This window comes from Anthonomus grandis, chromosome 9 (assembly GCF_022605725.1).
Source record: "Anthonomus grandis grandis chromosome 9, icAntGran1.3, whole genome shotgun sequence".
NCBI classification, from domain to species: Eukaryota; Metazoa; Arthropoda; class Insecta; order Coleoptera; family Curculionidae; genus Anthonomus; species Anthonomus grandis.
In genome coordinates, this window is record NC_065554.1 from 36495 (window position 1) to 62765 (window position 26271).

At 38.7% G+C, this 26271-nt stretch overlaps 1 long non-coding RNA gene across 4 annotated transcripts; it reads left to right on the forward strand.

Moving 5' to 3' along the window:
* The first annotated feature begins 430 nt into the window (after nt 1-430).
* Nucleotides 431-25539, forward strand: LOC126740485 (uncharacterized). Of its 4 annotated transcripts, XR_007661924.1 has the most exons (11): nt 431-576; nt 1610-1724; nt 1809-1849; nt 1907-2007; nt 9256-9410; nt 11585-11671; nt 16880-16995; nt 20087-20286; nt 22484-22597; nt 22810-22998; nt 25356-25539. It is a non-coding gene; the product is annotated as an uncharacterized LOC126740485 (long non-coding RNA). The 4 variants fall into 4 exon arrangements; XR_007661923.1 differs by lacking the exon at nt 20087-20286; XR_007661921.1 differs by lacking the exons at nt 20087-20286; nt 22810-22998.
* Nucleotides 25540-26271: the final 732 nt, after the last annotated feature.

The window sequence follows — 26271 nt, forward strand, 5'->3', positions numbered from 1 at the left end:
AATTTTTTCAGTCATCTTCTCAAAGAAACTTCCTATGTCTGATGTGTGTTGACTGTCCGATGAGAGGGATCCTTGCGGAATGCGGGATGTGGGAGGGGATCTCCCAATGGAGTCCCTCCTTTTGAATACTTCATTCTTTTCACGCGCTAAGTCGTACCTGGTTTTAGACTATTACTCCTAACTTTTCTGCTTTCCAGTGTGAAATGCTCTGAGAATAACGGTTGATTGCCGCCTCCCAGAATCCGTGGGGCAGCCCTCTTTCGAGGGGTGGGATTCTCCGGTTCCACCGGTACCCACCTGGGGTAATATTTCCTGTATTTTATCACCCATTTTTCTGTGTGAAGTTTATACCTACTGCCAGGTAGTTCCTTGTTCGTTAGCCGGGCCGTCATCTTGTCATCGTCTTTTTGTCTTTTGTCTTGTCATTGTCATTTTTTTTAAATTTTTTGTTCTGTTGCAGGTGGGAAAGTGGAAAAATAAAGGAAACCTCCTAGCCCTCGTTTCCTAATAGCGTCGGAGGGGAGAAGTGTTTGTTACCAGGCAGCGAGACCGTGGGATAGGGATAGCGTTTAAAGGGTAAGTAGGGTGAGAATTAAGGATAACATTTTGGAAGCGCTTCGTAGCGCCTGAGCCATCCTTAGCAAACAGGCATCCAACCTCGCGCATGCACTGTTCAAAGTTGGATGGCTGCCAGAGCCCCCCTCCACCAGTGACAAGGTCTAGCGGCTCCTCGAGGGGGAACCCAACCCAACCCAACCCTTTTTTTTTTGTTTTTTTGTTGAGCGGTGGAAAATGCTGTTACGCATACTGGCCCTTGATTTCTGTCCAGTATCCAGTTTTGGTGTTCGGACCAATAGTGTGGGGCTCGGTGACTAATTAGGGGTATTTGTAGCTCCCCTACCCACTAAAAACCACCGCTGAGTGTATCACACTCCTTCCCCGGAATCCGCCGTCAGCCATTTCTTCGGAGGTGTTCTCTTGAGTCTTTTCCTTAACTTTCTTCTTGTTAAGCACCATTTTCTAGTTTTTTTTTTCATATTTTCTCTTCCTTTCCTTTCCTTTCCTTTCCTTTCCTTTTTTTTATTATTATTTTTTTCTCTTTCCCTTCCTTTTCCTTTCATTTTTTTTTCCCTTTTTTTTTTCTAGGGATTTTGTCTTGCTTTCTCTACGTTATCCTTTATCCTCATGATTTCCCTCAGCATTGTGGCTACCGCGTTCCATTTTTTTTCGGACTCTAGTAGGAGCATACATTCTCAACTGTAATTACGCAACCGCACGATTGATTTGCTATTATCCTGATTTGTAAAATTTTTCACACTTAAAGCATGTATGCAAAGGCGTATCTCTTTCCGGACAGAACCAGCATATATCGTTTTCTTGCTTACGGATTTTCATCAGGTAAGTACCAAAGATTCATGCCCAGTGAGAGCTTGCATCAGGTAGTAATCAACACGGTCCCATTTACGCGTACTCTAGGCCTTTACATCGCGGACAAAAGTCTTCGCCCAGCCGTCATAGTGCTCCCAGCTTTGTTGTCACTTTGTATATAGTTCTAATCTGATTTCTGAGCGATGTTCTCTCCCTCTTTTATGTAATTCCATTCTTTCAGTGACAAGTAGGCTAATAGGCGGCGACCCTGATATTGCCAGTACAGCGGCCGTGCTGACAGTTCTATAGGCAGAAGTTATAAGAATTGAGAGTCTTCTATTAATGGCTTCTAGTAGGTATGTAATATTATTTCTCCCCATATAGGTGCTGCATAGAGTATAGCGGATATTACAGTTGTTCTACGAAGCATTCGTTTGTAGCTTTTTGGACCACCCGCATTCGGCATAATTCCTACCAGCAAGTTTGTCATGTGTTGCGCTTTTTCAGTTATTTTGTATATATGTTTTTTCATTTTCAGATCCTTTTCTAGAAAGACCCCTAGATATTTTGCGTATGGAGCACTTGTTACGAGAGTGTCCTCAATGGTAACTGTTATATCCTTCTTTTCTTCTTCCTTGAGTAAGTATAATCTCAGTCTTATTTGGTTCAACTATTAAAGCCATTTTTTCCAGGTGCAAGATCACTTTATTAACTATGTGTTGAGATTTTTCTTCTAGGAGAGTCTTATTCTTGGCACGCACAACGAGGGCCAGATCGTCAGCATAGGCTATTAGGCTGACGCCTTGCTCAACTTCCAGCCTTAATATTTCATCATAGAAGATGTTCCAAAGTAAAGGCCCCAGCACTGAACCCTGGGGTACCCCGCACGTAACATTATGTTTTTTTCCTTAGTTTGTTATAATGCACCTGTCGCTTAGGTATGAGTCAATAATTGCCTGTAAATATTTTTGAATTTTCCTAGATCTCAGAGCTCTTTTAATATGTTTCCAGGACACAGAATTAAAGGCGTTTTTTATATCCAGCATTATCATTACGCATACTTCTTGATTTTTAAGTGTTTTATGTTTTATTTTGTCTCTGATTTCTTTAACCTGCATAATAGCCCCGATGGTGCTCTTACCCTTCACGAATCCGTGTTGGTTTTCGCTTATTAGCCCGTTTGTCGCTGCTTCCTCAATTAGTCTTTTCTTTATCATGTACTCGTATACTTTTCCCACAGCGTTCATTATGCACAAGGGCCTGTATGCTGTTGTCTGGATTGCATCTTTTTTAGGCTTTTCGAACAGGACCAATCTTGTTATTTTCCATATTTCAGGGAACTCTCCTTTTCTCAGGCAGCCATTTAGGACAACGAACGATATCTCTAGGTTATTACTCATGAAAACCTTTACTATTTCCGGTTTAATATTATCAGGGCCTGCTGCTTTTTTAACTTTTAGCTGAGTCAGGGCTTCAATGATTTCTTCCTTTGTAAAGGGTATAATCTCATCTGATTGTAGGTTCCATGCCCGTTTTGGTTCTAGCCTCTCTGTGGGGAAAAGCTTTTTAACTTGTTGTTCTACGGTTTCTTCGTCAGGTCTAATGCTATTTCTTAGTTTTAGTTTCCTTGTCGCTATTTGGTATGCTTTACCCCATATGTTTTCTTCAAGGTCGCTACAGAGCTTATTCCATTTTTGTTTTTTGCTTTTTTTATTTCGTTTTTAAGTTGCTTTTTTGTTTCTTTGTAGTTTGTTAGCGCTTCTTCAGTAGGCTCGTTTTGTTTCTTCATGCGCATGATTTTTCTTCTTAGACTAGTACAGTTTTTTCTTGTTATATTTATTGTTTTATTCCACCAGTATTGCGGTCTACGGTTTGGGCTATTTGGTTTAATTTGCTTAAAGTGTTTATCGCATAGCTTTCGTATTACGTCGGTATAATCTTCGGGGCTTATACAAAAATACAGACACAGATGTGTCTGTTATTTTTGTAAGACCGGAGGCGTATTGGCATTCTCTACTACGATAGGATACAGGCCTAAAAATTACAGCGTCGAAACGCAGTAGAAGATGCCAGATATCTTAAATGACATAAAATTTTAACATTGGCTACTTTATTAGGCCGCAATGGTCTTTGCCGGCGTTTGGTGCGTTTGTTGCATTTGGCGGCAATACTGTGATTTTATTTGCATGCTAGACAGGAATTAAAGTGTTAAGTATTTATTTATCGCTTATAAAGTGTAGAATAGAGGGTATATAGTTATTTGTGAATTATGGAGGAAAGTGTTCGAAAATTGCTAAGTCAGTTTTGCAATAATACCAATAGCAAATTAATTTAATTTAATTTTAACCAAGATTTTAATTTTATTTGTGAGTTCCGTACTGCTTTTGATGAGAACGAAAAATGTCCGTCAACATTTTGTTACAAGATAATAAACGAGAGACGTTACGAGCACAAATTGGATTGTTCGTTACTCTTTTTTTTCCTAATGTGCAGCGCCTTAAGTTTCGAAAGGTTTATGTTTGTCAACATAGTTCATATGGGAAAACACTGAAACGTAAGAGAAATGACACTAGGATTCGTGATAAAAATTGCAGGGCCCAAATCGACATTAAAATTAAAATAACAACGCGCAACAGCATAAGGAAAGATATTTTGTTAAAAGAAGGCCTGAATACCATTATAAAGGTAAGTTATAACTGTAATACTATAAAAAAAGTGGAATAATTTGACATTTTTAAATAATTATTGCGTTTTTTTTTAAGGTAAACTATCAACACACCCATAGAGTTAATGTGGCCGAACTTTAGTTATGACTCTTTAAATAGGTGAAAACATAAATGTAGTTGGCGCTACTTACAGGTAGGGGCCAAACTAATATAAAATTTAAATTTCTTATGTCAAAAAAACCGTAGATAAAAAAATTTACTAAAATATTTCAAAAGTTTTTTATAAAAAACAAAAATTACACCCTTTATATTTAATAATATCTTGATTATTTTAGAACTGACAATTTCGGTACACGAAGTGAAGAGAGTATATTTGAAGTACTTTGCAAGAATAAAGCTGCACTAGAAGCTAAAGGTGCTAAAATTATTCTGAAGGACAATCCATTAATAATCGTAGTTTTACCTCCCATTATGAGGCGAACGCATTTTCAGAAATTTTCAAAAGAAATTGTATTTGTTGATTCCAGCGGGTCATGTGACCAAATGAATACATGCGTTACATTTATGTACACAGCCACCAAAGTTGGTGCAGATCCTTTAGCGTGCATACTTCATACATCGCAGAGCGAGAGTAATTACACCCTAGCTTTTCACACTCTTAAAGACCATTTATCTACCAAAGGATTTGGTGGTTTAGGATACCCACTGGTCTTTATGACTGATGATAGTTCTAGTGAACGGAATGCTCTAAAATCAGTTTTTCCTTCTTCTCATTTGCTCCTCTGCTTATTTCATTTTGCCCAAGCATTCTGGAGGAGGCTTTGGGCATCTAAAAATGGTATTCCAAAAGAGCATAGAAGACCTATAATGAAAATGCTTCAAACTATAATTTATTCATCTTGCATTGAAGAAGCTGAATATGAATATAACAAAATGTTGAATGATGAGCGATGTAAAAAATATCCTTTGCTTTTAAGCCATGTCGCTTCTATTTGGGAAAGAAGAGTCGAATGGTGTTTATGTTTGAGGAAAGATTTTATTACAAGAGGTAATAATACAAACAATTACGTAGAGGCCTAGAAGAATATTTAAAGATATTGTTCTTCAACGCTGTAAAGCATTCAATGGTTGTGTCCTTGTTGAGTTTATAGTTACTGTTTTTGAAAGTTATCAGAAAAAACATTTACTCGAATTTGCTAATTCTAGATGAAGTCAACCAAAATTACTTTATTTAAAATTCTCCCAAAAGGCAAAGAACCTAAATGTTTATCAAATTGATGCAGAAACATTTAGAGTTTGTTCGGCAAACGACAGCCTTCTATTTTATACGGTATACACAGATATAGCACTCTGTGATTGTCCCTTTGGCGTAGGAGGTCGATTTTGCAAGCATTTGTGTGCAGTCCAAGAACAGTTTTCATTAGTCATTGATACTTCGCCATTATTAAGCTATGATGATAGAGTTTTACTGGCAAAATTGGCCTTAGGAGATGAAGCAAATGTAAATTTTTACAATGATATGGACATAACTACAGAATGCAATAAATCAATTTCAAGTACACAATATAATATGAGTATGATGGATTTAAACGAGAATGAGCTATCCGTGGAATTGGAGAAAATAGAAAATGATGAAGCAAGTTCAAGCAATATTTTATGTATCCAAGAAACAGATGCTTTAAGAGATAATTTTATAAGAATCTTAGATATAGCTGTTAACACCTGATGTAATTGAAGCTATGCACAAAATTAACATTACACTAAATGAAGTACAGTCCGCGACAGAAGTGCAATCCTGCATTATTAATATAGCAGGCAAATTAAAAAAAAGGTATGGTAGACAAATTGGGGTACAACCTACTTCTACGGCCAGACGTAAAAATCGAGATGGTTTGAAGAGTGGTTCTAAAATAATTCAATCAGGGAGACCGTCAAACGTTGAAAATAAACGTACCAAAAAAGAAAAGAAATCTTTTAGTTAATATCAATAAAAATACCCCAAATGCCAAAGATCATTAATTTTAAGAGGTTAAGTATTTTTTTATTTGTAAAAATGTATTTTTAGCTTAAATTAGTTTTTTTTTAAATTTATTTAGTATCAAGATTTCCAAAAAAACTATCCTTATTTACAAGATGAAAACCACTTTGTCAACAAGTGTTTTGCTAAAGCATTCATTTTTAATATTAATTTGGAGTCTTTAACTTTTTTGCGTCTTATTGTAGTAAGGTATAATATTTTTTTACTTGTAAACAAATTATGTGACCATTTTATAATAAAACATAAAAAAAATTTCGCTTAAATTAGTTGTTTTTTTAAATTTATTTAATAACAAGATTTCAAAAAACACTGTCCCTATTTACAAGATGAAAATCACTTTGTCAACAGGTCTTTCGCTACAGCATTCATTTTTATAATTAAATTAGAATCTTAACTTTTTTGCATCTTATTGTAGTTAGGTATGATATAACATTACGTCGATTTTTGCATTTTCTATTGCAATTCGAAGTCTTAAATTTTGAGATATACGTCCAATCGCATTATAAAATGGCCAACGTTTTTCGGCGTACTATGTCTGGCATCTTCTACTGCATTTCGACGCTGTAATTTTTAGGCCTGCGTCCTATCGTAGTAGAGAATGCCAATACGCAGGCCTGAGTCCTCGGCAAAATTTTTCATTTTACTTGGTGTGACTCTCCACCCACCTATTTTGTTAGATTCTTCTGCCCTTTTGTCGGTTTTGTTTTGCCCATGTACCTCGAAAAGAATTGAGCAGTGGTCACTGAGGTTTCCGGCATGTTGTTTCAGCCTCCAGTTAGCGACTCTCATGTAGATTAAGGGTGACGTCAAGGTAAAATCGATGTGCGAACTGCCCGTAGAGCTCAAGAAAGTAGGGTCGATTCCCTGGCTGGCTACTACAAGTTCTTCCGATGCTATCCAGTCAGAGAGGATTTGTCCCCTGGCGTTTTGTATTTTAAACCCGATTATAGGAATCTTTGCATTTAGATCGCCGGCAATGATAACTTCTTTATTCGTAGTTCTTCTATGGGTACTGATATCATGGAGGAGTCTCTCAAGATTTTCATCCTCAACATTTGGAGACATATATACAGAGTACAGGACACAGACGCCAATTCCACTTCCACCGCAGCAAAGCCGAGTCCTATAGAGGTTTTAATAGTTTTAATCTTATGGTCAATGTAGATAAAAATATTAGTGTCGAGATCACATATGAAATTTTAACTTATAGCTATATTCGGTTCCTGTCCGAGGACAATGTCAAGGTGGTTTTTTATAATATCACTATAGAGCAGGTCGTGTGCGGCTCTACACCGATTGATGTTAGGAGTATTCGGAGATTCATTTTTTTTCTCCTTTTCTTTTTTCCTTTTTTTTTTAGTTTACCTCGGTGACCTCCTCCCCTTTACCAGAGTTTTGCGCTTGTACCTTTTTTGAAACCTCTCTTCTCCTATTAGAGAGGGACCTCTTGAAAGTATGGCATCTTGCAGTACCCGCTCTGTGCCCAGGGATGTGGCAGAGAGGGCAGTACTCATCTTCTTCGCATTCCTTAACAGCGTGTCCAGCTTTGCCACATCTATAACACAGTGAAGTTCTATTTGGTCCATCACAATTTTGTGTATTATGGTCGTATTACCAGCAGGTACTACATCTTTCCATATGAATTCGCTTTTGTAGTATGCATCTCACTAACCCTACACGGAGGAATCTATTTTGGGTCAGCTGGTCTGCCTCTTTCGATGGGATTTTAACACTGGCTGTCAAGGTGCAATTTGCGACTTCTCTTACTTGTCCAAGCGAAATATCTTAATTTTTTATAGTTGGAGCCTTCTCTAGAAGAGCATTAATAATTTCTTGTTTTCGGCAGATATTTCCAGCCCCTTAATAAATATTGTTGTTTTGTCTTCATCACTTGATAATCGGCCCGTGCTGGTTCTAACTTCAAGCGAACTTTGTTTGAGTGTCGATTTTATGTTTTATAATGCTTCCAAGTTTTTTTCAGTTGTAATTAACAGGTTTCCTGTCTTAGTTGTCCTTATCGACCTAATGCATTCCTTATGCTCAGAATTGCCTATTTTTTGTTTTACCTCCTTAAGTACCTGGGAGTAGTCCTAATTTTTATTATCCACTATTATCGCATAGGTCTCTCTTTCACGTGTCCGTGGACCTTGGTTACTTGCCCTATTTGTGTTTTCCCCATGCTGCCCGGTGGTGTATATTTGGATCTTTATGTTTGTTTGGTGGAAGATTGCTTCGACCAGTTTTCTAAGGTAGTTTGTGGAGCAGTTTTGTATCTGGTGCATAGTCACCATTCTATTATTGTCCAGAGAGTCCCTTAGCATGATTAAGTTTTCCCACAGTTCTGCCTCATTATCGTTATACCTTATAACTACTAGTTTGTGTGTGACTTCTGAGCAGCCTTTTGTAGTTTTCGTTTTTGTAATGACTTTTACAGATTCGTAGCCTTCCACCGTGTATTCGACTTCAGAGAATCGTATTTTATATTGGCTTTGTATGCCTTTCTCCATCTGCTGATCATTTGGTTCTACTAATATAACTTTAGTAGAGGCGTTGGCAACATTTATTGGGTTTCCTACTATAATTTCTGTATTTTTGAAGGCTTCTTCTTCAAACTTTTTTGTTTGATATTTTTTTTCAGTCCTCCTAGCTGTTTGTTTGTTGCAAGTCTTCTTCATGTACAAAGTCTTGGTGTTTTTTATATGTTTGTGTGCCGATTGTTTTGAATTTATTTACTTGTTCGTTAGTGTTAGTGTTTTCTGTGTCCCTGTTTTTTACTGGACTTATTTGACTGTCTACCTCGAAGGTCATTTTCTCTATTTTTTCACTTTTAATATCTTCTAGTAATTCCTTTATACATTGTTGCTTTAGTACTTCTACCTGTCTTCTTAGTTTTATGTTTGCTTCTTTTACTTCTCTTTTTGTATTATTTTTAATGCGTTTGTTTAAAAACTCGCTGGCTAGAATTATGTTGTCAATGGTTTCGTTCAGGATCAGTCCCATAGTACTCTTTCACTTCTTGTATGGTTCATCATCCATTTCTAGCGATCTGTCAAAGGACGTATCTGATATTTTTCCTGTTTTTTCATTTTTTGGTGAAACACAGGCGGTCAGACTATTACTTCTGTTTCTTGCCATCATTTTTATTACATTTACAGGATTTGAATTTCTTCCTTTTTCTTTCAGAGAGATTCCAGTCGCGCTATTCTGCTCCATGACTTGGTTCCCTGTCAGTGGAGCTGAGCAGTAGGTTGCTGACGGTCGGGCGGGGCCTGCTCGGTCACCCGCGGCACTGACCGGTACTGGGGTGTCCCTCCCCTGCACCGTAACTTCTGTTCTTGGTTTGTAATATTCATTTTAATTTTAGTAGGTTTTTTGTTCCGTGTCCATTGCCATGTCATAGTCGATATATCCATTTTTTTTAATTTTTTCTTTTTTTTTTAATTTTTTTAAATTTTTTCTTAATTTTTTTTTTTTTTAATTTCAGACAGCATTCCAGTTTTTTTGTCTCTCAGCATTATATTATTAAGGTTACCTTTGTTTAGGGTTTCTCCAATTTCCAACTCGGTGCGTGTTCGGAAACTATGGAAACGCTCACAATGAAAAAGCATATGCTCCGCTGTGTCATTGTCAGCATCTCCATACAGACAGCTAGGGTCTTGACGTCGCTTGAATCTGTATAAATATGCTGCAAAGCAACCGTGTCCTGTTAGGCATTGTGCTATTGCGTATGTCATATCACCAAAAGTTCTTTTAATCCATTTGTCTATGCCTTTACCAGTGCTTTTGTCCACGATGCAGTTGTTTGCGTTGCATTCCATTTCGTCTGCCATGAAGCTATTGACGTTTTCCTCTCCTCCTGCACTATTATTTCCCTATCTTCCGTCGTTAGTTCAGTTCTCGCGTTTTTCTTTCTGCTATTTATTCTTGCTCCTTCTTTTATGAGCACCAGAATTGGTATGAGGCTTGCGAGAAGGAAGGCTGCGTCCGCCGATACCGTGTGATAGGTACTTATGCACCTTAGTGCAACTCTGCGTTGACAGGATGATAATCTGGATGCATTCCTCGCAATGCAGACCCCCTCACACCAAACTGGGGCCGCGTATAAGATGATCGACTGGAAGGCAGATGCAAAGACTCTCCTTTTGCTACTTGAGGGACCTCCTATATTAGGTAGAATTGCTCCGAGAGCTCTGAATACGTTATTTGTCTTGATGGCCTCGCTAATGTGTGGCGAGAAGGACATGTTGTAATCCAGGGTCACTCCTAGATATTTAACCGTTTTTGTGGGTCTTATGGTATTTGGGACAAGATTGAAGGTAATTTCTCTCCTGTTTTTGTAACTCCATCGAAACACTAAGGAAGTTGTCTTTTCTGGGGCTAGCTCAAGTTTGTGTTGGTCCATCCAGGATTTAGTTGCATATAACGTAAAGTTTCCTTTGTCTATTGTTTCCTGGATAGTATTTGCTTCAATAACGATTACAAGATCGTCAGCATAACAAATTGTTTCTACTCCGGGTGGCAAATTCAGAGACATAATTTCGTCATACAGTATATTCCATAGAGTTGGCCCTACTACGAAGCCCTGTGGGACGCCTGCTTCCACGTTAATTGTGGTGTGTTGATCTAAGCTGACTGCTCTGTTAGTGAAGTAAAACACGATTATTTTAATTAAGTATGTCTGTATTCCTCTGCGCAGTAGCTTTTTAGTTATTATTGCCCAATTTGCTGAGTTGAAAGCGTTCTTAACATCGACGCATATTATCGCTACGATGTTATCCCTGTTAGACTGTACTATATCTACTATCTTCTGTATGGCGTCCACTGTTAATCTGCGCTTTCTGAAGCCGAACTGATTGTCGTTTAGACCTCCAGACCTTTCAACATCATCTAGGAGTCTTTCTGTCAGGATTTGTTCCAGTACTTTTCCCAGTACGTCGAGTAGAAGAATGGGTCTGTATTTTTTCGCTGTATTTTCCACCTTAGCAGGTTTCTCAAGAAGTATTAGTTTTGATTCTTTCCATTGTGATGGGAAATAGCATCTCTTGAAACAGTCTGAGAAAAGGACTCTGAAAAATTCCGGTTGGGTTTGTATCATGTGTTTGACGTCCGCAGGTTGCATTTCGTCCAGTCCAGGGGCTTTGCCCGTTTTTATTCTTGATACTGCTCTATCCAGTTCCTCAGGGATAACTGCTGGCCCTTCGACATCTAATTCGATCCTCGGTATGACGCTTTTGGGTGCAGTGATAAAAAGTTCCTGGAAGATTTGTACTTTTTGATCTTTCTTTAGCCGTAGTTTTGGGCCAACAAAGCGAAGTTGGTCTCTGATTATTTTGTTTGCCTGTCCGAAAATATTCTGATCTAATTCTTGGCATATGTTTCTCCATTTTTCTTTTTTTGCTTTCCTTATCTTCTTACTTAGTTCTTTCCTAGACTCCTTATATATTTGCAACATTTCTTCTCTTCGATTTTGATTTCTCGTTTCTCTCTGTAAAGCTCTTCTTTTCTTTTTCAGGTCTATGATGGTTTGCTCAATGTTTTCGCTCCATCAGCAAGGCATTTTAAAGTTCGTGTCTGCCCTGAGGTTTCGTCGAGATGTTTGGTAAGTATGTAAAATTTCTCTTATTCTCTCCTCTAGGTTTCGTGGGTTCTCGGTATTGATCAAGTAAGTAAGATTTCTTTCGAATTTTTCTTTGTCTAATTTTTTAATAGTTTTGTATTTGGTTCTCTTTTCGGTTAATATGTATTTATATGCTATGGTGATCGCTCAGGTTCTCTTCATTTTTTAGTACTTCCCATTTGTATCCGTTACTGATGATGTCTTCTGATGCAAAGGTAAGGTCGATGTACGAGATTCCATTAGAACTTACTAGAATGGGACATTTGCCATCATTTAAACAGGTAAGGTTAAGTGATAGAGCTAGTTCGTATAGGAGTTCTCCTCGACGATCTGTGACAGATCCTCCCCATGCAATGTTTTTCGCGTTAAAATCTCCGCAAATTAGCAGTGGTTTTTTTCCTTGTGAAAGCGTTTGCTGCACATGAATGAACAAATCATCCAATGCTTCCTCGAAATTTTGTAAGGAGTAACTAGGTGGTAAATATACTGAGTAAAGGTCAACAGGTCCCAATTCAACATATACAAAATTTTTGGAGTTCACATAAGAATAAACTAAGATATCCGATTGACAGAGTGCGTTTATTCTTATTAAGCAGTTTCTTTCATTCTCCCGTTCTCCTGTTGATATTGTAACCTTCTTTTTCTTCTTTCTAGAGTAAGAGCCTTCTTAAAGCTTGGACATTTCGCTCTTTCAGCCTGATGTCCCTCTTGGTTGCAGGACGGGCAGAACGCTTTTTCTTCCTTGCACTCAGCTTTTTTGTGGCCTGTATTTCCACAGCGATAACATCTATCTTCCATGATTTTTACCGTTTCTGAGCAGTTTTTTGCCTCATGGCCAAACTCCCAGCATCTATAGCACCTGTCTAGTTGTATCCTCTCTTGTATTCGACAATCTGTTAGTCCTATCCTGATATGTGTTTTAGTTTGAGTAGATCCAGCTTCCGTCTCTCTATCGTGAGCACAGCAGATTTACCACCACATGAGTTCTCATTTAACGATAGCTTGACGTCACTTCAGTTTAGCACGACTCTTTCCCTGGTGAGAGCGTCTTTGACCTGTCCTTCGGTGGATATAATATCAAGATCTCTAATGAAAAAAGTTTTTGTTTGTCTAGGCTTTGCCGCAACTCGAACTTTTTGGTCGCCTAATGCTTTTGCAACTTCTTCTTTTGTGTCATTTATTAAGCTATTTTCTCTAAGTTTAAGGAGTAAATTTCCATTGGCCGTTTTCCTTACTTGCTGAATTGATGAATCTATCATTTTGTTGGTGTTTTTCCGTAGAATTTGTAGCATATCCGCATATGATCTGCCCTCCCATGGAGTTATGATTAAGGCCTCTCCTTTTCGCCTCTGATTAGCTAGAGTCGTTTGACCTTTAAAATCACCGCCTCAGTCTTATTCTCCGCCAATTCCAAGCCTCTGCTCCTCATCCACCGACTGACCTTCTCTAGCGCCGCATTCGTCTTCCTAACAAGCTCCTCTCCCTTCTTGGCCGCACTTACTAGGGCCAGATCGTCTGCAAACCCTATGGCCTCTACATCCTACAACATCCTCATGTCTAAGGCATAACACCGGGTTGTAGAAGATATTTCAAAGGTTTGGGCTCGCCACCGATCCCTGTGGAACTCCCGCTGTGAGTTTCCTTTTGACTCCGTCGTATGTTAAGATATTTATTAGGTACGGTGACAGACCTATCCTTCTCATCTCCTTGATGATACCGTTCCAGGGTACTGAATTGACGGTATTTTTAATATCTAGAGGTACCATCACTGACCAGCGATCTCCGTTTACCCGATCTACTCCAAATTTGGTGTTTCGCGCTGTTTGCATCGCTCTTCCCAATGCCTGAATGGTTGATCTGCCTGTTCTATAAGCATATTGCCGATCCGATAAAGCCCTTTCGCCAATGTCCTCTAGTTCTTTTACTATTATAGATTTAATAACTTGTTCGTATAATTTGGCTATCATGTTCGTAAGGCACAATGGTCTGTAAGAGTTTGGTAAATCTGACTGTTTGCCTGGTTTTAAGAGCAGGACCAATTTCGTGAGTTTCCATGCCTTCGGGAAAGTCTGTTTTCTCAAGAGTTCGTTGAAAGTTTCTAGGAATAGCTTTGGAGCATTTGCTGCTATATACTTGATAATCTCTGCGGGTATGCTATCAGGACCCGGCGCCTTCCCAGTCTTGATTTTTTTCGCTGCTTCCTTAATCTCATCTTCGGAAAAGAGGTTTGGTGCCTGACCGAGTACCTTAATGTGGTTGTAGACTTGCGTCGGGAACAGTGCCTCTACAACCTCGTACTTTCATTCTTTTATGAATTGTACTGGTTATGTAGCTTCCTTAAAATACTTTGTTACAATCTTGTATTCCTATCCGTACACGTCATCACTAAGCTCTTCACAAAGCTCTCTCCAGAGTCTTCTTTCTTCTTTGTTAATACTGTTTTTAAGTTCTTTTCTGGCTGTCTTGAAACTGTCAACCGTAATTTGCCACTCCTCAATAGTTTTCCTTCCATTTCGCATAGCCTTGTTCATCCTACATAGTGTTCTTCTTGCGCTTATACATATGTCCCGTTGTGCTCTTATGTCTTTATTCCACCAATATGTTGCGTTTTGTCTGTTCGGGCCCATTTGTCGCGGACAGGCATGATTGTATATTCTCTTGAGTGTGTTTGTTAAGTCTGATGCAGTGGTGGGCAGTTGTGTTTCCAAGTTTCTGTTTGTCTATGTATATTTTTTTTGTTAGTTGCATCTTGTTTTTGTTTTTTGTATTAATTTCTATCAGAATGTGTCTGTGTGGCGATAGAGGTTCATTGTTTAGGACTCTCCATGCTTGTACTTTGCTTATAAGATTCTGTGTCACAAAAGTTAGATCGATATGCGATTCAGTGTCTCTTCTTATAAATGTTTGTTGTTTATTTCGCATTGAAGTCACCCAGTACCATGATTCATCCTCTCGCTTGGTTTACCATACCCAATATCACGTCAATTTGTTGCTCATATCTCTGCTTGTATTTGGTGATATATAACACCCGATTATGGTAAACTCTTCTTACTGTATCGCCACTGTTCCTTCGCCTTTACTAATTTTGTGCGCTCTTATTTTCCAAATAGTAACCTTTATCGCTACATTTTCCGACTGATCCACCACCCAATTTGCCGTCCTTACCAACTTCTTGTTTGGTTCGCTGGCCACCAATACATCTATCACTTCTTCTTCTACCACTTTCGCTGCCATATCGTGCGCTTTTACCGATCTGTCAGCATTTATTTGCAATATCTTTATGGAAGCCATTTATGCGGTGAAAGTATCTTTGCTAGCAGCCCCTGTATTCTTATCACAGTCGATTATCACGTTCGTTTCTTTATCACAAATAGACATCATATTATTTTTATCACAGCTATATTCGTTTTCTATCACAGACGTTCTATCACAGTCGTTTTCGTTTTCTATCACAGTCATTTTGTAACAGTTCTTTTCCATTGAATTTTCATACTCTTTTAACCCTTTCTCAAGCGTATCATGTCTTTGTCTAGAGTAGTTTTGTCCTCTAATCATGCTTAGGGCCCTCCTGAATATCGCGCATCTCCCTGTTCCCATTTTGTGTGGTGCTCCTTTACACAGCGTACACTTTGGGGCATTCTGGCAGTTGTTCGCCACGTGGTCATGACCTCCACAGTTATAGCAGAGGTTTCTGCGGTCCGGCCCTTTGCAGTTTGACGCGAAGTGATCATACATCCAACATCTCGTGCACTTCGGTATATTATGATATCATTGTGACATTCCTATGTTTATATAGTTCTGAGCTTATCACCAAGGTTTCTTTCAATTTTCATGGTTGCGTTCTGCATTCCCCCGCTTGCAACTCTTTGTATTGCTTGTACTACCTCTTGTCTGTTTGTGACTATGTCCATATTTCTTATGATGTAAGTGTCCCATTTTTTCCTTTCTGTTATTGAATGTATTTTAATATCGTTACTGTTGTTATTGGCTTTTAAGATGGCTTCTATGTTTTTGACTGCTCTATCATCTTTTTCCGTTTCTATTATTACCCTACCGTCCTGTGTTTGACTTACTGTCTTTATTATTCTTTTTTCTTTTGAATTTTCCAGATTTTGTTTAACTCTCTCAACTATTTGTCTGTATTCTCTGCCTTTGTCTTCTACTATCATTGCATATGTCTTTTTGTTCTGGTTTTTACTCTCATTTATGTCTTATATGTTATTTGCCGATGTGTATATAATTGCTTGCTGCAGGGATTTGAGTGGGAGCCATTCTACGTGGTGACATCATTCTTCGTGTTTAGTGGGCTACCTACTTTTATTTCTGCGTTACTAAAGACTTCCTTTGCCCATTCTTTTTTTGCCATTTGTTCAAAAGTCTCAAAATCTTCTGTTCCGTCCAGGTATCTCACAATCTTAGCATCTCTGTCTTCTGTCTGTGTTGCCACTTCAGTCGTTTTCTTTTTGTGTTCCCCCTTAAAATGTCTCTCTTCAACCTGTGTATCTTTGTCAATCATCATTCTCTCAATGTCACTAAATCTGTCTTCATCATACCATTTCTGTATAACGTTACCCTGTAAGTTGTACACCTGTCTTCTTACTTTAACAATAAGTTCTTTTATCTCTCTTTTCGTGTTCTGCTCAACATATTTATCTAAGCTCATGGATATGCTCGTGATGGCTTTCATGGCCTCCATGATTACATATGCCTCTGGGCTTTCTCGTTTTTTGTAAGGACTCTGCGCATCCATTGAGCTTATCGACCTGTCCAACATGTTCCTCTTTCTATCAAAACCTTCACTAATCGAATTTCTTCTCTGTAAGCCTTCCATCGTTCCGAATTTCTTGATCATCCTCAACGCACTCTCCGTCAACTCTTTCTTTTCTCTTGTGTCTAATGGTTGATTGTCCCCCCAGAATCCACGGGACGGCTCTCCTTAACAGAGGGGTGGGATTCTTCGGATCCACCGGAACCCACCTGGGGTAGTATATTTTCGTTTTTTCTCCAATATTGCACTTTGCAGATTTATACCTTCTGCAAGGTTTTAATTTTGGTTTTATTTTATTTACTGTTTTTCTAATTTTTTTTTGGTTTTTGATTTTTAATTTAGTTTTAAGTAAGAAAGTTTAGCTTAATTTAATTAAACTCACTTCAATTAAATTTAATCTACTTTGTTTCTGTTTCTTTCAGGTAGGAGTGTTGGAGAAAAAATAGGAGCCCCCTAGCCCTCGAAACCTAATAGCCTCGGGGGGGAAAAAGTGGCTGCCATCATGCAGCAAGCCGTAGGATAAGGATTACGTTAAAAGGTAAGTAGGGTGAAAATTCAGGGTAACATTTTTGGAGGCGCCTCCATGGAGACGCCTGAGCCGTCCTTTGCAGGCAGACGTCCGCGCCTGAGCACTCTACGCTCATGCACGGACGGCTGCCTGAGCCCCCTCCACCAGCGACAAGGTCTAGCGGCTCCTCGAGGGGGAACCCAACCCAACCCAACCCTTTTTTTTGTGGAGGTTTAGGGGAACTCGTTTCTATCAGTACTGTATACATGTAAAGATGTTATTGTGCAGTTATGTCCGACTCCGGTCTAGCCGACGGACTAAACCCCCTTTCCTCCTATCCATAACTTCTCACGGCACTCTCCCTTTATGATATTCCTCATTTATTGTAAGTCTATCTCTCTTTCCTCCTTTTCCTTGATCTCCACTGTTTCTTTCATAAAATTGGCCAAGTAGTTCCAGTTTTCTTTGCTGCTAAGCATTATCTGTACGAAGTTCTCCTTACTGATTTTTGCATCGAGCTGCATTTCCAGGTTTATTCTAGCGGCATGGAATCTCACGCATTGCAGCAGCATATGCTCTACATCATCCGTGTCGCTATCTCCGTACATGCATGCCGCTGATGTAATCTTCTTGTACTTAAACAGATAACTACCAAAGCTCCTATGGCCCGTAAAAAATTGCGTAGTATGGTATGTCGTGTGTCCAAAACGTCTGTTTACCCATGCATTTAAATTCGGAAACAAGTCCCTTTTCCATTTTCCTTTTTCCCCTTCTTGTCTTGTTGACCACTTTTCTTGCCACATTGCCATCGTGTTCCTTCTTTCCTCTTTTGATATTTCGGCTTTTTCGCGTTCTGACAAGTGTTGCTGACTTCTATTTCTGCGTTAGATTCTTTCTCTCTCAGTAACTAGCAAAGTAACTGGTATCAACCCTGCCACCGTCAGTGCGGCTTCTGTGCTTATCGTATGATATGCTCTAATGCATCTTAAAGCAAATTTTCTTTGGCACAATAACAGTTTTTTTTTCATTTCTTGCCGTTTGTATAGCTGTATGCCATGCTGAGGTCCCGTAGAGAATAATTGACTGCATAGCTATTACCATGACTTTTCTCTTACAGCTAGATGGACCGCCTATATTGGGAAAAAGAGCAGTAAGTGCCTTTGTAGTTTTGTCTACCTTTTTAATTGACTCTTCTATATGTTGCGAGAAACTCAAACAATAGTTTAGGGTTACTCCCAAATATTTCAGGCTTTTCTCTGGCGTTATCGTGGCCGTCCATTTGAAATCTTATGTCACGGCGGTGTACGTAGCTCCAAGAAAATAAAATCGCTGCTGTCTTTTCCGGGGCCACACTGAGTCCATTTCTGCCCATCCATTGACTAATCTTCTCAATTGCTTTATTTCCCGCGTCTATGGTCTCTTTAACCGTTTTTGCTCTTATGAGTACGCCAAGGTCATCGGCGAAACACAGAACTGCAATGCGATCATCTTGAACCACCTTCATCACACTATCATAACTGGCATTCCATAGAGTGGTACTCCGGCACTTAGTTCTGCCATATTCTTTTTCGATACTTGGATTTTTCGGTTTTCAAGATAAGAGATTATGATATTCACCAAATAGCTCGCTATGCCTCGTTCCCTAAGGGCTGTCACAATATTTTCACAGGATGCTGTATTAAATGCGTTCTTAACATCTACGCATATGAAACTCACCATTTGGTATGGAACTCTTTTGATCGTTTCTATTATTTTAACATTAGGATCTACCGTGTATTTCCCGCTTGTAAATCCAAATTGGTTTGGGTTAAGCCCGCCAGTTCTATTAAATTCGGATTTTAGTCTCACGTTGATAATTATTTTCAGGGTCTTTCTCATTATGTCCAAAAGGCAGATGGGTCTTTACTTCTTCTCGTGGTCGTCGTTCTTAGCTGGTTTCTCTAATAGAATAAGTTTTGCGGTTTTCCATACATTAGGGAAGTGGCCATCTCTTAGACATTTGCTGTATAATGTGCAGAAGAATTCTTTATTTTCCATAATTATGGTTTTCGCGTGTTGAGGAAGAATCTTATCTGGACCGGGTGCTTTTCCGAGCTTGATTCTGCCAACCGCATATAAAAGTTCCTCCTCTGTGACCTCGGGTGAAACAGCATGACAGTCACTTCTTAGTATTTGACTTGGGGTCTGGGTTATAAAGAGTTCGTTAAAAATACTCATTTTACTTTCATCTGACAGCGTTATCTTTGGCAGATTTCGTTTCATTTGTGATCTAATGATCTGGTAAACTTGTCCGAAAATGTCGTCTTCGAGCTGGTTACAAAGCTCCTTCCATTTTTGTTTTTTGGCTTTTTTTATTTCTTTTGTTAGTTCGGGCCTAGCACTTTTGTAATCGGATTCTAGTTTGTCTCCTGTTTTTATCCCTGATTTCCCTTAGGTATTTTCGTCTAGCGGTCTTGGTGAGTTGAATTTTTTGATTTATTATTTCGTCCTACCAGTAAGGAAGTTGAAAGTTTTCGTTTGTTCGTAGCCTTTGTCCTGCTTTACGATAAGCGCTTCGTATGATTTTTATTAGCTCGTTTGTGTCTTGTATAGCGTTGTAATTTTTTATTTCTTCGAAGCCTTGCCTAAAGATATTCATATCAGCATATGTGATATAGTTTCGTGTTGTTCTATTTTTACTTTTATCCCCTATTTCCATGTATATAAACCGATGATCGCCGAGCTTTCCTCGTCTTCCAGTACTTTCCATATTATTCCTGTTCTAAATACATTTTCCGACACAAAGGTTAGATCGATGAAAGATGTTGCATTGCTTCGAACTAGAGTTGGATGTTTACCATCATTAATAGTAATTAGACCCTGGGCCGTTAGTGCTGTTTGTAGTAGTTCCCCTCTCTCGTCATTTCTATTAGCACCCCACGCAACATTTTTTGAATTAAATTCTCCACACACTATAATCCCTGTGTTGGGATTTGTCATTTTTTGTCTAATATCTAAGAACAAGAGGTTTAGGAAGCCCTCGAAAACTCGCAGGGAGCAGTTTGGTGACACATAAACGGAATATATAAAATTTTGACCGATCTGGACGAATACAAAATTTTCTGTGTTTTCGACTTTACAGATTGAAACTACATTTTGGCTGGCTCTCGAAACTTAATCACAGCATTTGTTCCTGGGGAATTTGACTTGTATGTATGCCTACCACTTAGTTTGGACTTGTTCTTATTTGGTTCCTGGGTATCGCATCCTAGTTTTTGGGCTACTGCGTCAGCCAAGTTTTCTGAAGCAACTTTTCGTGCCGAAATTTGGTTTTGGTTACAGGTAAGTATAAAATATAAAAAGTTGTAAATATGAAGACTAGATTAATTATCACAGATGCTTTCCTTTCTATCACAGGTTATTTTATCACAGCTATTTAGAATAACATTTCCGCTATTCTTTCTTTGTCTTTCGTTGGCTAAGGCCTTCTTAAAACTCTTACATTTACTTGCGCCGGCCTGATCTCCGTCTTCATCACACGAGGGACAATATTCCTTTGTTTCTTTGCAATCTGCTCTCTTGTGTCCTGTGCCTCCGCATCGGAAGCATCGATTACTCATGTTGATGTCTTTTCTGTTGCATGATTTTATTTCGTGGCCATATTCCCAGCAATTGTAACATCGGCTTATTTTTATACGTTTCTGAATTTTACATTCCGTCAGTCCAATTTTAATTTTAGCGCATTTTGCTAGTTCTGTCGACTCAGATTTAGGGAGAGTTACAACTGCTGCTTGTCTTCCGAATGAGTTTTCATTTAGTGTTATTTTTATATCTTCGCAGTTTTTTATGATTTTTTCAACGGTAAGCGCATCTTGTACCTCTTTGCTAGTAGTTACTATATCCAGATCCCTTATAAAATACGTTTCCCTGGGTTCTCTTCTTGTGGCATTTCTTACTTTTGTGTCTCCCAATACTTGTTTTAACTCATTTTGGATTTCTTTTAGAGCGTTAGTGGGCTTAATTTTCAAAAGTAAGTTTCCATTTGTTGTCCGGCTGACCTGTTTAATCTGGGAAATTGTATTTCCATCTATCTTTTCTCTTAGTTTCCTTAGCATGTCTGCGTAGGTGTTTCCTTCTTTTGCGTCCACTATTAGCACGTTTTCTTGGGGTCTGTTCAGTTTTAATTTTCCTGTTCCCTGTCTGCACCATACCGTAATTTTTACTTGTGTGTCTCTATACAGGCATTCACATATTTTTCTAAACTCTGTTGGTTTAATATCTGGAGGGGTTAATATAACGATATCCTTGATCTTTAGCTCGTTGGTAAGTATCTTAGTCGTTTTAATCAGATTGTATATATTTTCTGTTCCTGCGGCGTCATTTATAGATAGAGCCGAGATAGATTTAAGAGTTCTCTCTATTCTTCCCTGCCCTTTTCTTAGTATAACTTCTTCTTCTACTGTCTGAAAGCTTCCTCCTTTACATCCTATTGCTTATGCCTTTAAAATTTCTGGGTATCTGTCAACTATTTCTTCTTCCAGATCCCTTTCCTTTGATTCCATCCCAGGATTTTGATTTTTTTTATAAAAAAAGACTAAATGATTTGGCCTTCTGCCCAGTTTACTAACCTCTCGGATAGTGGTATTCTTATATGCTTCTGGAGCCTAGTTTCGTTTTATTACTTTTATTGTGGCTTCAAAATTATCTATTTCTATTTTTTCTATATTTTTTACATCTTCTTCTCTTTTACTTACATAGGTTTTGCTATTTTTAAGTTGTTCTTTTAATTTTAAGTTTTCTTCCTTAATTTTTAGCATCTCTACAATAATCGCATTGTTTTCTTTTTCCTTTTCTTCGATATCGCTTCTCAATTTATCTTCTCTTTCAGCTTAAATTTCCTTTTGAAGTTTATTTGCCAGAACACTCCTGAGGTATTCCTGCTCCAGCCTACCAGCAACCGACTTCAACGATCCTGCCAGACCCTTTACTGGTTTGTGAACATTTTGAGTGGTTCAGACAAACTGCACTAACTCTTCAATTTTGTCCAGTAGCTCTTGAAAATTTACCTTCATTTTCTCTTCCATTTCTTCGAGTTTAGAACATCCTCTCTTTGCATCAGGGGATTTTTCCTTTGTAGATAACTCCACTCTTTTCCTTTTTTCCATCATCTTGAAGAAAAAACTACCTACATCTGTGCTAGTGGATCTGTGCAGAAGAGGCAGACCCTCTGCGCAACATGTGTAGCGAATCATAATTTCTCTCTATGGATCTTCTTTTTTCTTCAGGACTTGCGAGTTTTTCAAGAAGCATTCGCTGTCCTTCATCAATTGAAATATTTGATGCCGCAGTAGTATTGTCACCAGAGCCGCCCCGCGTTGCAACGACTCCAGCCTGTACTGGGGTTTCCGAATCCCCCTGCACCGTACGGTTTAATTCATTTTTGTCATCCATCATAAATAAGTGGGGTTTGGGGGGGCTGCCCCCTTAGGTCCATTGTCCGTAGCCAGTTCATTATCTTGAATCCTCCTTTTTTTTTCAGGTTAGGATAGGAAATAAAAGGGAGCCTTCTAGCCCTCGCAAACCTAATAGCATCGAAGGGGATCGTAGACACCACTCCCAGGGAGCGGCGGGATAAGGAAATTGACTTTAAAAGGTAAGTGGAAAAATTTTAGGAAAGGTAAGTAGGAAGCATTTACGAGAAAAACGCCTGAGCTGTCTTTAGCAGACAGACATCCCACCTCGACCAATATAGTTTACGAGATTGGATGGCTGTCGGAGCCCCCTCCACCAGTCAGCAAGGTCCAGCAGCTCCTCGAGGGGGAACCCAAACCCAACCCTTTTTTAATTTTTTTTTTTAATTTATAGACGCTAAAATGCAATTACGCATCTAAAGGCGATTTTTCTACGCCATTGGATGTGGGACTCCTCCACCTTTCAGGTGGCCCTACCCACTAAAAATTGTCTCTCTGTTTAATGCAGGCAAGCAGTTTCGGAAGCACCAATGAGGCATACGTCGATCCTGCAGAGCCCTCCTTGCGCTTTAATCTGCAGCTTGTGAGTGAAGCCTTTCTTCTTCTTCTTTTTGTTGCATGATTTTTTTTATATAATTATGTATCACAAGCCAATTTTTTTTCCGACACTATCATCATTTGTATCAGATTTTCTGCATTTAATGTTTAGCCCACACTGACTTCTATATTTTGGCGCAGGTACGCCCAGCGGTTACATGTAAATAAGGTATGTTCTGGGGTATCTATGTCTTCACAATAAATGCATTTGTTATCTTCGGTCTTTTTAATTTTGTGGGTATATGATCGAAATGATCCATGCCCTGATAATGCTTGTGTGAGGAAGTAATCCGTTGTCCGATGCTTACAGTTTACCCATGGAGACAGTTCCGGAATCAAACGTTTGGTCCATTGTGCTATTCTTTCCGTTCTTTCCCACTTTTCCTGCCATCGCTCAATGGTTTCCCCCCTAATTTCTATCCAGTCTTCGTTGTTTGCCCTTTTTTTCTCAATATCACTTCTTTCCTTTATTACCTCTTCGATCGGTGGGGTTCCGGTAATCACTTGAATTGCTGTAGAGGAAATTGTGCGGTAGCCGCAAGCTACTCGAAGCAGTGACTTTCGCTGTGTGCTCTGTAGCATTTGTTGATATTTTTTGATACCTGTTATGTAGCCCCAAACTGTACATCCATAAATTAATGTTGATTCCATGACAAGATGTAGTATTTTTTTTTCATGTGACTAGGTCCTCCTATCTTGGGCATAATTTTTGCCAATTCACAGACTTTTAATTCAGCTTTTTTGGTTGCCATTGTAACATGTGGGCCAAAATACATATTTTGGCCAATTCTAACCCCTAGATAGTTTATGTATGGGGCTGGCTTAATTTAAAAGTTTCCCATATTAAAAACTACTTGTATCCGGTCTCTTTTTCCGCAGAGGATGACAGCCTCAGTTTTTTCCGGCGCTAGGTAGAGCTCATGTTTTCTCATCCAGTTTTCAATTTTGCTTATTGCGTAGTTTGTCTGGTCTACTATCTCCGTTCTTTTGTTTGCGCTGACAATAAGAGCGAGGTCATCGGCAAAAGCTACAATTTTGGATCTTAGTCCAAGATCTAGTCATAATACGGAATCGTACAGGAAATTCCAAAGCGTTGGTCCAAGTACAGAACCCTATGGAATTCCAGCTGATAGTTCTCTTTTTTCCTTGCCGTTGTACTTTATGTATCTTTTTGAAAGGTAGGCTTGTATGACATTAATTAAGTAAGGGGAGAAGTGTCTTTTCCTTAATTCCCGGATGATAAGATTCCATGATGCACTATTAAATGCATTTTTCACATCAAGTGTCACTAAAACGCACCACCTTTCACCATTTACTCCATCTCTTCCTACTCTAGTTGAGTTGCCATACTCCAGCACTTTGTTTATTGCCTGAGAGGAAGATCTGCTTTTTCTGAAACCAAACTGATTGTCTGTAAGATCTTTATCCCCAGTCATTTCGTCCTCCACTCGCGCTTTGATAAGTTGCTCGAAAAGCTTTGCTGTACTATTTATAAGACATAAGGGACGGTAGGATGTAGGCTGTCCAGCTTCTTTTCCTAGTTTCAAAAGTAAGATGAGGCTGGAAAGTTTCCAAGGGTCTGGAAAGCTTTGCTCTGCAAGAATCTTGTTTAGTACTTTTAAGAGGATCTGTGGAGCTTGTTTCACGGCTTCTTTAATTAGTTCAGTCGGTAGGTTGTCGGGACCCGGTGCTTTTTTTGTTTTCATTCTTTGAGCTGCCTTTTCTAGTTCAAATAGTGTAAAGGGTTTTTGTGTTTGACCTGCCATTTTCTGATGTGAGTACGTTTTTGTGGGTAACATAGTATTTACTACTGCTGTCATTTTTTCGTTTGTTAGTTTGACAGGATTTAAAGTACCTTTCAAAGTTTTGGTTACCATTTGATATGCCTGTCCCCACACGTCTTCTTCGAGTTCTTTACACAGCTGCTGCCACATCCATCTTTTCTCTCTTCTTATTTCATCTCTGAGTACTTTTTTTGCTTTAGCGTAGTTTTCCTAGGCTGTCTCCTTCTGCCTGTCTGTGGCTCCATTTACAAAAGCTTTTTTGTCTGCGGTTCTTAATGCATTTACTTCTTAGAGTCTCTATTGTGTCGCTCCACCAATATGGAGCACCTTGTCTGTCCGGGCCATACTGTATGGAAGAAGCTAAGGCGTTTAATTTTTTTTAAAAATTTGCTAAAGTGTGGTGATCTAGTGGCATGTCAGTTTCCGGTATGTTGGATAAGTATTCTTGTAGTTTTTGTCTGCTGAATATGGTTTTGTTTTTAAAAATCATTTTGTGGTTGTTTTTAGTTTCGATTTTAAAGCTTATATGTAGGTGAGGTAATAACGTCTCATTTTCCAGCACTTTCCAATCTGATATTTTTCGTGCCACCCGCGGAGTCGAGAAGGTCAAATCTATGTGCGATTTCGTTTCGCGCCTGGTAAAAGTTGGAGAACTGTCATTAAGTATGATAAGCTTCAATCTGGCTCCTGCCTCAAGAAGATATTAACCTCGTTATCCACTGAGATATTTAAATTTAGATAATTATTCAAAATGTAATACTGTAGTAATTTTAAATAAATAAAAAATTGATAAAAGAATTAAGAGTTACTTGAGGTATGCTTAAGGCGAGGAATTGACTGAACCACTGAACCACTGTTCAAGGGGAAAATCCAAAACGTGATCACGTGTTGTTTACAAGAAGTATATGTTTGGAGCCTAATTCACAATACCTCACTGGCCCTAAATACCTTTTACAAACTACAGTCAAGTCACATTAATCTAAATAAAACCTTTAAATAGTAAGGTTCGAATTTGAAAGCCTATTAATGGTATCTTGGTGCAATAAAACCTATTAACCAACAACCAACACTATGACTAAATATGTTATTTGTAGCAAATAGCCGATCCCTTACAAGGTGATCCAGGCTCAATGTCAAAATCAATTATGTCAATGCTCGACTCAAATGAAAACCCTCAGGTTAGTACTAATAGACTTAGCAAGAACCTCTTAACGTTCTTGTCTTACATAAAAGAAAATAAACCCATAAAATTCAAATTAATAAATCAACCCCCAACCCTAAATCAAACCGTTCAATAAGATAAAAATAAAATAAAATGTGCAAAAACTTGCGTGTCCTCTAATCTCTTGTGTATTTTGGCTAAGGTAGCTTAACTCGACAGCTCTGGAACCAGTCAGCTACAATTAGGGTAACGACCACAAGGGCAAGTCGGTTTCAGGCAAGTTCCAATCCAAAATCGCAGAGCCACAGTACAA